At 35.2% G+C, this 11,355-nt stretch overlaps 1 protein-coding gene across 1 annotated transcript in view; it reads left to right on the plus strand.

The window, feature by feature from the left end:
* LOC126992366 (nephrin-like) overlaps positions 1-11,355 on the plus strand; it is a 266,294-nt gene that overhangs the window by 126,130 nt on the left and 128,809 nt on the right. The gene's annotated exons all lie outside the window — the stretch shown is intronic.

Raw genomic sequence — 11,355 nt, forward strand, 5'->3', positions numbered from 1 at the left:
CTCCACACAGGGCCCATACCGTGTGATACCACATGGAGGCGGGCGGGCGAGCGCCGAGCGTCACTAAAATCCAAACGGTACCGGTACTAGCGGCAATGCTCAGTGCCGAATGATCATGAGGCTTCCCGGCACCCGAGTGATCATGAGGCTTCGCGGCACCCGGTACCGGTACCGGGTGCCGCAAAGAATCGATTCTTAGCGGCACCAGTACCGGTACCTGGTGCCATGGCAAGCGCCATATCACTGGTATTGTCGATGGTGTTGGTTATTGGAATTGTGGACAAGTTTTGTGTGAATACCCTCTCGAATATCCACTCACTGGGGTGGTGAGTCTCTCTCTCTCTCTCTCTCTCTCTCTCTCTCTCTCTCTCTGAATGAAGTGAATATTTATTTTTTCGAGAAAAAAAAAATAGCATGTATAGTTATTATGGATGTACTCGATCATAGTCTAATAACAATAACAATATTTATTAGCAACCTAAAAAAAAAATCGGACATGAAGAATTATCAATAAATTCAATTAATAAATCCGATCAATCTAGTACCGGTACCGAGGAATCTGGTACCGGTACCGTACGTTTAGCTGGTACCGTTAGTACCGGTACTGGTACCGGTACCTGCCCACCTAGCTAGGGGTGGGCGGGTACCAATACCAGCTGCTGTACCAACAATATACCAGTACCAGATTGTTCGACCGTACCAGTGCTCAGATTTATTTATTGAATCAGATAATTCGTACTCAGTGAATGGATATCTCGGTGATATGGGTCCTCGACTAATCGATCATAGTCTAATAACAATAAAAATATTTATTAGCAACCTAAAAAAGAAAAAGAATCGGACATGAAGAATTATCCAGTAACTCCAATAAATAAATAAAATAATAAAATAATGGTAACGGGAGCTGTGATGGAAACGGAAAGCAGGACAAAATGGTGGGAACTTAGGGAGACGGTAAGCGGGGCAGTGACTCAGCGTCTACACACAGGGCCCATACCACATGGAGGCGGGCGAGCGTCACTAAGATCCAAACGGTACCGGTACTAGCGGCAATGCGCAGTCCGAGTGATCATTAAGCTTCCCGGAACCCAAGTGATCATGAGGCTTCGTGGTACCAGGTACCGATACCAGGTACCGGTACCTTTTACCGCGAAGAATCGATTCCTCGCGGTACCCGGTACCGGTACCTGGTACCGCGAAGCATCATGATCACTTGGGTTCAGGAAGCTTAATGATCACTCGGCACTGCGCATTGCCGCTAGTACCGGTACCGTTTGGATTTAGTGACGCTCGCCCGCCTCCATGTGGTATGGGCCCTGTGTGTAGACTGCACCGTCTCCCCAAGTTCCCTGTTTGTCCTTTTCCATTTCACAGCTCCCGTTCCATTTATTTATTATTTTATTATTTAGCCAGGTTACTGGATAATTTAATTTATCCATTCTTTACTTTTTTATAAGCGTGATATTGTTATTATGCATAATAACTATACATCCATAACTAATAATGCTATTTTTCTCGAAAAATAAATATTCACTTCATTCAGAGAGAGAGAGAGAGAGAGAGAGAGAGAGAGAGAGAGAGAGAGAGAGAGAGAGAGAGAGAGAGATTTACATAGATTTACATAGATTTACATAGCACAACGGTATACATCAAAGAAACCAACATGGGGCTCTGCCTCAATGGCAACATCGAGTGTCCGCTACGCTACATGCAGTCTACCATCAACGCCTACGACCGACGTGCTTTATTTTAATTCACTCCTCACCATGGAAGAATGTACATCAAGAGCTCGAAAGACTAACACAAGTACTCGTTAACAACGGTTACCCAAATAGCGAGATCAACGCAGCCATCAGCCGTACCATCAACAAATGGCACCAACAAGAAGCGAAAAACAAGAGAAATAAGAGCAGTATTAAACTATACTACCGTAACTACATGTCATCTAACTACAGGACGGACGAAAGAGTCATCAAGGACATCATCTACAACAACGTCAAGCCTATAAACCTGGACAAAGACCTGCAACTTGTAATATACTACAAGAATACAAAAACATCTCATCTACTTCTCAAGAACAACTCTAGGCGAGCACGGGCACCTTTACAGGAAGATCAAGTCGTCTACGTCGCGCACAGCAATATTAATTTTGGACAGCTCCTCGGGGCTCCGACCGCTCAAGAAAGAGAACATATTAGACAAATAGAAAAACACTACCAAAAAGCAAATAATGTGAGATCGCAGTTGCTTTTAATCTCGTCTGCCTAAAAGAGAATTTACTCCCTGGCTACACAAGTACGTATATATATATATATATATATATATATATATATATATATATATATATATATATATATATATATATATATATATATATATATATATATATATATATATGCAAACACACACACACACACACACATATCGCTCGTTTGCGACAACGTCGTCATAACTCAAAAATAGCAATTTTTCACGAGAGCCATTTTAAAGAATGAAAACACTCTCAATATTGTGAATAGTCCCAAAGGACCATAGCTGGAACATTTTTTGAAACATCAAACAGTCCTTTAAAGTTTATAGAAATTGAAATAGTTATACCTCTCTAATCGAACCTTTATTTAAACTTTTATAATGTTTTTTTTTAATATGACGTTCTTCATAAAAAAATAGTAGACCTCTCATGTACTATTTTGTTTTGTGCCATTATTGAAAGGAAAATAATCACCAATATGTTACTTAATTATGTATTGTTCATTGCTTATTACTTTGACAAGATTGATGATAATACATTTTCTTTTTATGAAAATGATAGATACTTCTAATAAATTAAAGATATTGACTGTAACACAAAATATAAAAAAAAAACATTGTTATGAACATAATAGATTCCTCCTAATTATATATATTTTGTTCATATATATATATATATATATATATATATATATATATATATATATATATATATATATATATATGTATATATATATATATATATATATATACATAATAGATTCTTCCTAATTATCTTTTTTTTAAAAAAAAAAAAATCCTTATGAACCTAATTGATTCTTCCTAATTATAATTTATTTCAAATATGCCTAAGGAATTAGACAACTCCAAAATTTTCAAATAAATGAAAGATGGACTGTATAATAAAAAAATAAAAAAAACATAAAATAAACATCTATCAAATAATATGTTCCTAATTAATTAGCATACAACAAAACTTAATATCGTAATAGGCATACTAAATTTGTATTTTAACTCATATCATTAAGATTGATTTCATTTACAGGTTTTCATAAAATTTATGATGGCATCGAGGAATCAGATTTTTATTACAAAGGTCCATCAAGTCTTTTTTCTTGTTAGCAGGCAATGTCAGTTTGCTGGAGTAACATGGCAATAACTCATTAATGGAGGTGGCTTTATTTGAGTTTTTCAAAATTTGAAGCTCCTTATAGTCTGAACCATAGGAATGTTTACAAAAAACTGACAGTGGTGATTGCTTTTCAAATTTCATTACTTTAACATCAGAGAGTTGAAGAGTCTTGCAATTGATAGGTCCCATTTCAGTGGCTAGAGACTTGATGTTCAAGAAATCTTTGTAACAAAGCTCTTTTACTACGAAAGGCTGTCCTTTCTTTCTAGCAGTTCGCATTGCCGTTACGTAAGTTTCCGGCACATAAATGGGTCCACTTTTTAAAATTCTCTTTACTTCTCTTTCAATTAGGGAATGGGCAGAGTCACCCTCATTTTGGGTATGCCCTTTTATTAGAAACTTGTGTGTTATTGAAGTTATATTTGATAAGTTGTTTACTGCATAAAGGTAAAGTGCCATCATAAACTTATTTTTCTGTTGGCCAGAACAGTTATCTGAGTAAAAAATTATGTCAGTTTCTCCTGCCTCACACAAGGTTTTAATGTAATCGAGAACACAGGTCCCAATTTCATTAACCCCACGTTGGCCATTAGTTTCATTCCAGACATAGCAATTACATGAGTTTGTTTTAGCATTGTAAATAGTAAAATTTAAAACATTCAGCTTTGACTTGTAATAAAAAACTGAAATGTCCCCTTTTGGTATCTGCATTACAGCCTGAAGGTCATAAACAGCAACAACTGCATCACTCTCAGTTTTATCTTTATGTTTTTCATTTCTTGACATGTCTTTTTCTTTGTGGTGATTTTCATAGCTTCCTTGAAGGCGCTCTTTCTCTTCATTCTCCGCATTATGATAAGATGAACAAACATCGCATTGGTCCTTTTTTGGAACAAAAAAAGAAATATTATACTCTGGTAAAAATGCAATAAAACAGAGTGTAATTGGCATAAGGTACCTTTTGTTGTTTGGACTTCTCAACATAATCGCGGTGAATTTCTGCAATTGTTTTAGAGCCGCATATGAATGTCCTACTTGATGTAGCTCTCGTATAGTGACTCTCTATCTGAGGGATAGACTCAATATGTGCCTTGACGCCTTTCCTAATTTCAGGATCAACAGTTACTTGATTACCATGTTGGCCTCTCTTATCAGGTTCCATAAGAACATTAGCAACTCTGCTTTGCTTTGCTAAAGCTGTTCTTATTGGCCGGTCATTGATATCAAGTGTGTTCTTGAAGAAAAGTTTGCAAACACGAACTTCATTCTGACCAACCATGAAGTGAAAGGAACTGTTATTGTTCCTAGGTTGACGTTTGCCTCCCTCACGAACATACCTGTATTTAGGTCTAACAGTTTTAATGCAGTTTGAAATGAACTGCCACTGTTGAGCAATGTCTCCTATTGCCCAATAAGAGTCAAAGAGTTTTTGCCTTTCTTCTTCATTTATCTGTTCTGAACATTTAATTCGACATTTATTTCCACATGGCAGTTTCATTTTCCTTTCTGGTCTTATTTTGTTATTTTTGCTTATATAAGCCTTTCCAGAGTTCCTTAATTTTTTCGCTTTATATTTCTTCCATTGACTCAGGTGCTGTTTACGTTTACGTCCCTTTTGCGGACTAACTAGTACAGGAATTTTATCAACTGCGTCCTTCTCTTCAAGGTTAAAACTCTCTTCTTCCTCTTTGCTTGGGATATAGTCCTTATCTTTCACGGAATCATCTGTGTCAATATCTTCAGTTTCTGAGTCACTGCTAGAAGATGATTCACTGCTAGAAGACGAGTCACTACTAGAGGACGAGTCACTACTAGAAGAAGACTTCTTGTTATTTGAAGCAGAGCTTGCACCCGTAATGCTTGCTGATGGCAGCAGATGGTCATCATTGATTTGAGGGTCAACAGCAAGTTCACATCCTACAAAGTACAAAGAAATGGGTCTAAAATGTGATTTTTGTGTTTTGTGTTAAAAACGCTCTATGGTATGTAAAACAGTTTGGAGGGGAACTATAAATTCCTCAGATGGGGGTCCAAATTTTTAACAATGAGAACCAAAAAATCAGAGAATTTTACTTTATTTTGCATTTTTATAAAGTTGGATTTTTAAACTTCAAAGCCTTACTCCTCCGAAAGTTTTGATTGTTAATATAGTTTTCATCAAAATTGGCTCATTAATAAAAAAATAGGCTTACCTCAGGTGCGTGAGGAAAGACCGACATAAAACTTCGACATAAAACTTGGATTAGGTTAGGTTAGGTTAGGCTAGGTTAGGTTAGGCTAGGTTAGGTTAGTAGGTTAGGTTAGGTTAGGTTAGGTTAGGTTAGGTTAGGTTACCGTTAACTTTTGAGTCATGTTTCAAGCCATTGTCGAAGTTTTATGTCGGTCTTTCTTCACGCACCTGCTTACCTCCCACCTTAAAGCAAATTATATAGAAATATAATCAAGGTTATGATAGTATATACCTGTACTATTTTCCTCAGGGTTTTCTTCTCTGTTTTCCTTAGCCTTTAATGCTGCTTCTAGCATAAGTTTTCCTCTACATGACATGGTACCTATTTAATCTGAAAAAAATATGATATTTATGAATACAATGTTTTGTTGCAACAATGTCACCAATGTAAATAATACACTAACTTTTTTAAGTTTTTCGCAAGATTTTCAAATAACAATGACATAATTTAAGTTAAACAAAAATGTGCTACTGTAATACGAGGTAATGTTTGTAACAATACTGTCATAACTCAAATACAACACCTATTATTCACAAGGTTTTTTTCCAATAATGACACATTTTGATTTAGGACGTAAAACATAGATCTGTTTGTTTTTACCAATAATGACACATTTTGAATAATGACGTAAAACACAGAGCTCTATGTTCGCAGACAAAACGTATTACATCAAAATAACACATTATTGCATGAAACATAATTCATAAGTTCAGTACTTACATTTTGCACTAACATAGATCTAAATCAAAATATGACACTCTAAATGACAGCGTGAGTGTAGTTACCCCAACGACGGTCACAGCACAACTGACATGTAACGGTCTTCACGCAAAGAAGTTGGTACATATTATGTTATGTCGTTAGGACATTTAGCTCCTCTAGCGGTCAATTTTTTAACTACAATTATGACACTTTGCCAAAAAATCTGCGTTTCAAGATGAATATGTCTATATGGATAACTCGAAAATCCATTTTTTAGTTATGACGTTGTTGTCGCAAACAGGCGATATATATATATATATATATATATATATATATATATATATATATATATATATATATATATAGTATATATATATATATATATATATATATATATATATATATATATATATATATATATATATATATATATATATATATATATATATATATATATATATATATATATATATATATATATATATATATATATATATATATATATATATATATATATATATATATATATATATATATATATATATATATATATATATATATATATATATATATATAGCGGAACTCTAAGAGATTCACACACTTAAAAAAAAAATACTTTCAAATCTTAAATATATATATATATATATATATATATATATATATATATATATATATATATATATATATATATATATATATACACACACACACACACACACACACACACACACACACACACGCAAACCATAAACTAGAGCAAATAATAATCAAACCATCACCGTCACAACCACTGCAAAAAAAACAAAAAAACATCTAATAGTTGCTGTGAAATAGATGAATAGAAAGATGAGAAGAACTGATAGGCTAAATATAAGATAATTTATTGTTCTTCTTGTAACATAAATGAAATTGTGTGCATGTTTAAATATAGTTAATCATTCTAGCCGCGCAGCGGTTCTTAACCTGGGGGTCGTGACTCCCTGGGGGGTCGTTTGGGGTTTCTCGAGGGGTCACGGGGGGTTTGGGAGAAAGTAATTTATTTCATGTATTTGAGGTGGCCAGCTGCTAAAGATATCAACGGTCAACCACAACCAGTCAGTCAGATCATAGCTACGGTGGGGGGACTGTTTGTGCTTCGCTCCTGGGGCCAGATTCAGAAAAAAGGGTGCAAGTTCGAGGATGGAACTCCCTACATCGTTTAGCCTTACACCCTCCTCACATCCTTTGCTACATCTGAATTCAGAAAAAAAGGATGTGGGAGGGATGTAAATCAGAGAGGCAGCTGATTGGACGAAAGCCTTCATGACGTCATCAGGCTCGTTAGCGAATCCAAATCGCTTAAGCAGTGTGCCAGCCAATCACAAGGCAGCCGCGGCATCAGCTATGTGGGAGAAAAGCTTGGAGGAAGAATACAGTGTATTATTCATCAAGGAGAAAAGAATACAGCAGTAAAAGATAAATGAAAAGAACAAGTGTAATAGTAGAAAAGAAACAAAAGGATAGAAAACGGAAATGCAGAAAGACCAAAGTAGGCTAAAGTAAAAGAAACAAAGTAAAGGAAAATAGAAAAGCAAAAGACCGTGCAGGCAAAGTGTATGGAAAAACAGAGCTAAGAGCAGAGTGAAGTATTAAAGTGTGTAGAGTTAAGTATTTGAGTATGATTGAATAACCAAGGAGGACCAAAGAAGCGATACAAAGCGGCACCGTTCAAAAGAAGACAACCAGTCTTCCTCTTCTTCTTCAGCCGATGACGGACTGACGGCTATAGTGAACTCTACATGATATATTCCATCTCCGCTGTAGCATCTCGCTTTTATGGACGGATTTTGCTTTATTGACTCATACTCTTATTTCCCTATCGGGAAACATTATATATAGAGCATTTCATTGAAAATTTAAAAAAGGATGTAAGTGCTTACTGAATCCGGCCCCTGCTATGTGACTCCCAAGGCGCTTTGCGTTTCAGTTTCACACAATGAGGGAACGAGGTAAGTTGTTTCGAGGAATATTGGATTTTATTCGTATGATGTAAGCTTTTCTGCATGTTATACCGTATCTACAACTTCTGTAATAAATTGTAAGTGGAAAGATCTTTACAATCTGCAATAAGCTGCTAATAAGCAAATGAAGTAGTCAAGTGAAATATATTAAAAATTACTTTGTACACTAGCTTATAATTTTGGATTTAGTAAAACCAGGATATTATTTTGCATTTAGGAAAAATAATCAATTATTTTACAATCATGAATACTAGGCTATTATTTTGTAGTTAGGGGCATTGGCCATTACTTTGCATTTAGGAATACTAAGCTATTATATTGGTTTAGGAATAGCTAATAGGCTATTATTTTGCATTTATCAATACTAGGCTATTATTTTGCATTTAAGAAAATTAGGCTATTATTTTGCGTTCGTAAACACTATGCTATTATTATGCATTTAGGAATACTAGGTTATTATTTTACTTTTAGGAATACTAGACTATTGTTTTAAATTTAAGCATACTATTATTTTGCATTTAGAAATACTGAGCTTTTGTGGCATTTAGGAAAACTAGGCTATTATTTTACGTTTAGGAATACTAAGCTATTATTTTGCATTTAAGACCAATAGGCTATTATTTTGCATTTAAGAGTACTAGCCTATTATTTTGTATTCATGAATACAAGGCTATTATTTTGCATTTACGAATAAAAAGCCATTATTTTGCATTTTGGAATACTAGGCTATTATATTGCATTTAAGAATACTAAGCTATTATTTTGCATTTAGGAAACTAGGCTTTTATTTTGCATTTAGTAAACTAGGCTATTATTATGCATTTACCTGCCTTTCCAATCATCAGCAAAGAGAACGAGTACATTCTTAGAATTGATGAGATGGAAGTTTCGTGGAGCATAACACTGACAAAAGCATTGGTTTGCTTTGTTTCCAGATTATATGTATTCAATTTGGCATACTCTAAACTGTGTAGAAATATTTTGTCATTTATTCAGAGAATCTTTTTAAAAATTTATGATAATGATAGAGTAGAAGATCAGTTTTGCAGTTTCAGGAAAAAAAAAAGAAATAACCTCAGTGGGCTTGGGGGGGCATCTGGGTTGTTGTAAACTTTCAAGAACTCCATGTATTAATTTTCTGTTGGAGAGAATGTCTCCTTTTATTTATTTAGTTTATTACTTATTTTTTTCCAGTCAAGAGTGTATTTACTTTGTTTCTTAAAACTCAATGATCTTGGAGGACTTTGCAAATTGGATTTTTTTATTTGATTGCTCAGTGATATAATGTTGGATTTCAAAGTCAAAGGGAACATCAGCAAGTCAAAATTGTACTATGATTTTGTTATGCATCTGCAAAAGCATAAATTGTATGTAGATTTTCCGTTATTTATTAGGTGATCATTTTTGCTCAACTTTTTTTCCTGTTAAATACAATCTATTATGCCTCATATGAGTTTGTCATCTTGGAGGTGTTTGTGAATAGGGAGGTTAGGATTTTCTTTGTTGTTATTTGCATGGTTTCCGTGTTACAGCCTTGGTGATGCAAACGTATAATTTTTTTTTTTTTATAAAATCTTTAAAAAAATCAATTTGTTTTCATTGAATCTTCATTGTGAACTAAGGTGGGAATGGGAACAGAACCATATATTGAAATGTAAAGTTTGACTTATGGATTCAAGGTTAGTCAATCTCACTAAATAATATCAGTAAGGATATGACTAATATTACTATAATGTTAGTCAAAAGTAGGGATGTACCGATACCAACATTTTGACCGATACCGATACCTGTGCATTAATTTTTTTTATACAACAATTCCAGCAGCTAAAAGGCAATATCAAATGTTAAGAAAAAAAACACTACTCGTTTTTCCACCATAGAAGGGAAGAAAAAAAAGTAACCAGTGGTGGCATGAAAAAAGGTGTCCATAGATCCGTAGCCAGACGTGCTGATCACTGCATCACGGAAGCGCATATTAATCCTATACAGCGCGGCGAGGGAGCAGTGCATGGTTAAACCCAAGTGCTAACACCCACCCACATGAGTTTCGACAAGGGGCGAGGGAGGAGGCGCCTCGTGAGGTCTTGTTGACTCAGCAAGGTTAGCTTTACTTAATTGCCGTACATTTAGGCAGCCCTGGCAGCGTGCCCCGTTGCGGGGCGACCGTCTGACTGACTGAGGCAGGTAGATGAGGCGAGTGAAGGGGTTCCGCCAATCCCGCGCCGAAGCTACTAAACCTGTATTGTACGCGTCCGCGGTACCAAAGGCTATATTGTATACTATGTATTATATATTTGTATTCAAAGTAATATGAATCTTATCGTTTAAAGTGAAAATTAAGTCACGGGAAATTCCAAACTACGTAGTATCATGATACTGGATAATTACACTTTCTAATATTTTTTCAACATATTAGAAAATCCAATTTATGTTGAACAAAATTATTTGCAACGAGTGACATGCGACATACAACACAACTCCTTCAAGTATCGTTAGTATCGGCAGAAAATCAGCCGATACCGATACCGATACTCTTAAAATGTGCCGACACCACCGATACCGATACCGATACATCGGTACATCCCTAGTCAAAAGACAGTCAGTCTGACTAATTAATACCAGTGCGGGTATGGCTAATATTAATACAGTGTTAGTCAAAAGACAGTCTGAGCAATTTAAATCAGCATGGGTATGACTAATTTTGGAGTAATATTAGTCATAAACTAGTTATTGCGGCTAACCTGCATTCCTGGCTTGACTAATTATTGACACCTTTTGACTAATTTCGTTAGTCGTACTTCACATGAGGCATTACTATTTTTTTTTTTTTTTTTTGTCTGGGTGACTAATTTTTGCTGTCAGTGCAGGTTTACTCTTGTATTTTCTTCTCTTCCTTTTTCCATCTCCTTTTCCCGACACGACTCATTCACTCTCACTCAACTGGTTTCCCTAGCCATCTCCCTTTCTTCCTTCTGTTTTCCCCTCCCTTTTCCGACACACTTTCGCCCTCACACTCGCATTAACCTTGCCTTTAAGTAGT

This window comes from Eriocheir sinensis, unplaced genomic scaffold (genome assembly GCF_024679095.1).
Source record: "Eriocheir sinensis breed Jianghai 21 unplaced genomic scaffold, ASM2467909v1 Scaffold450, whole genome shotgun sequence".
Lineage (NCBI taxonomy): Eukaryota > Metazoa > Arthropoda > Malacostraca > Decapoda > Varunidae > Eriocheir > Eriocheir sinensis.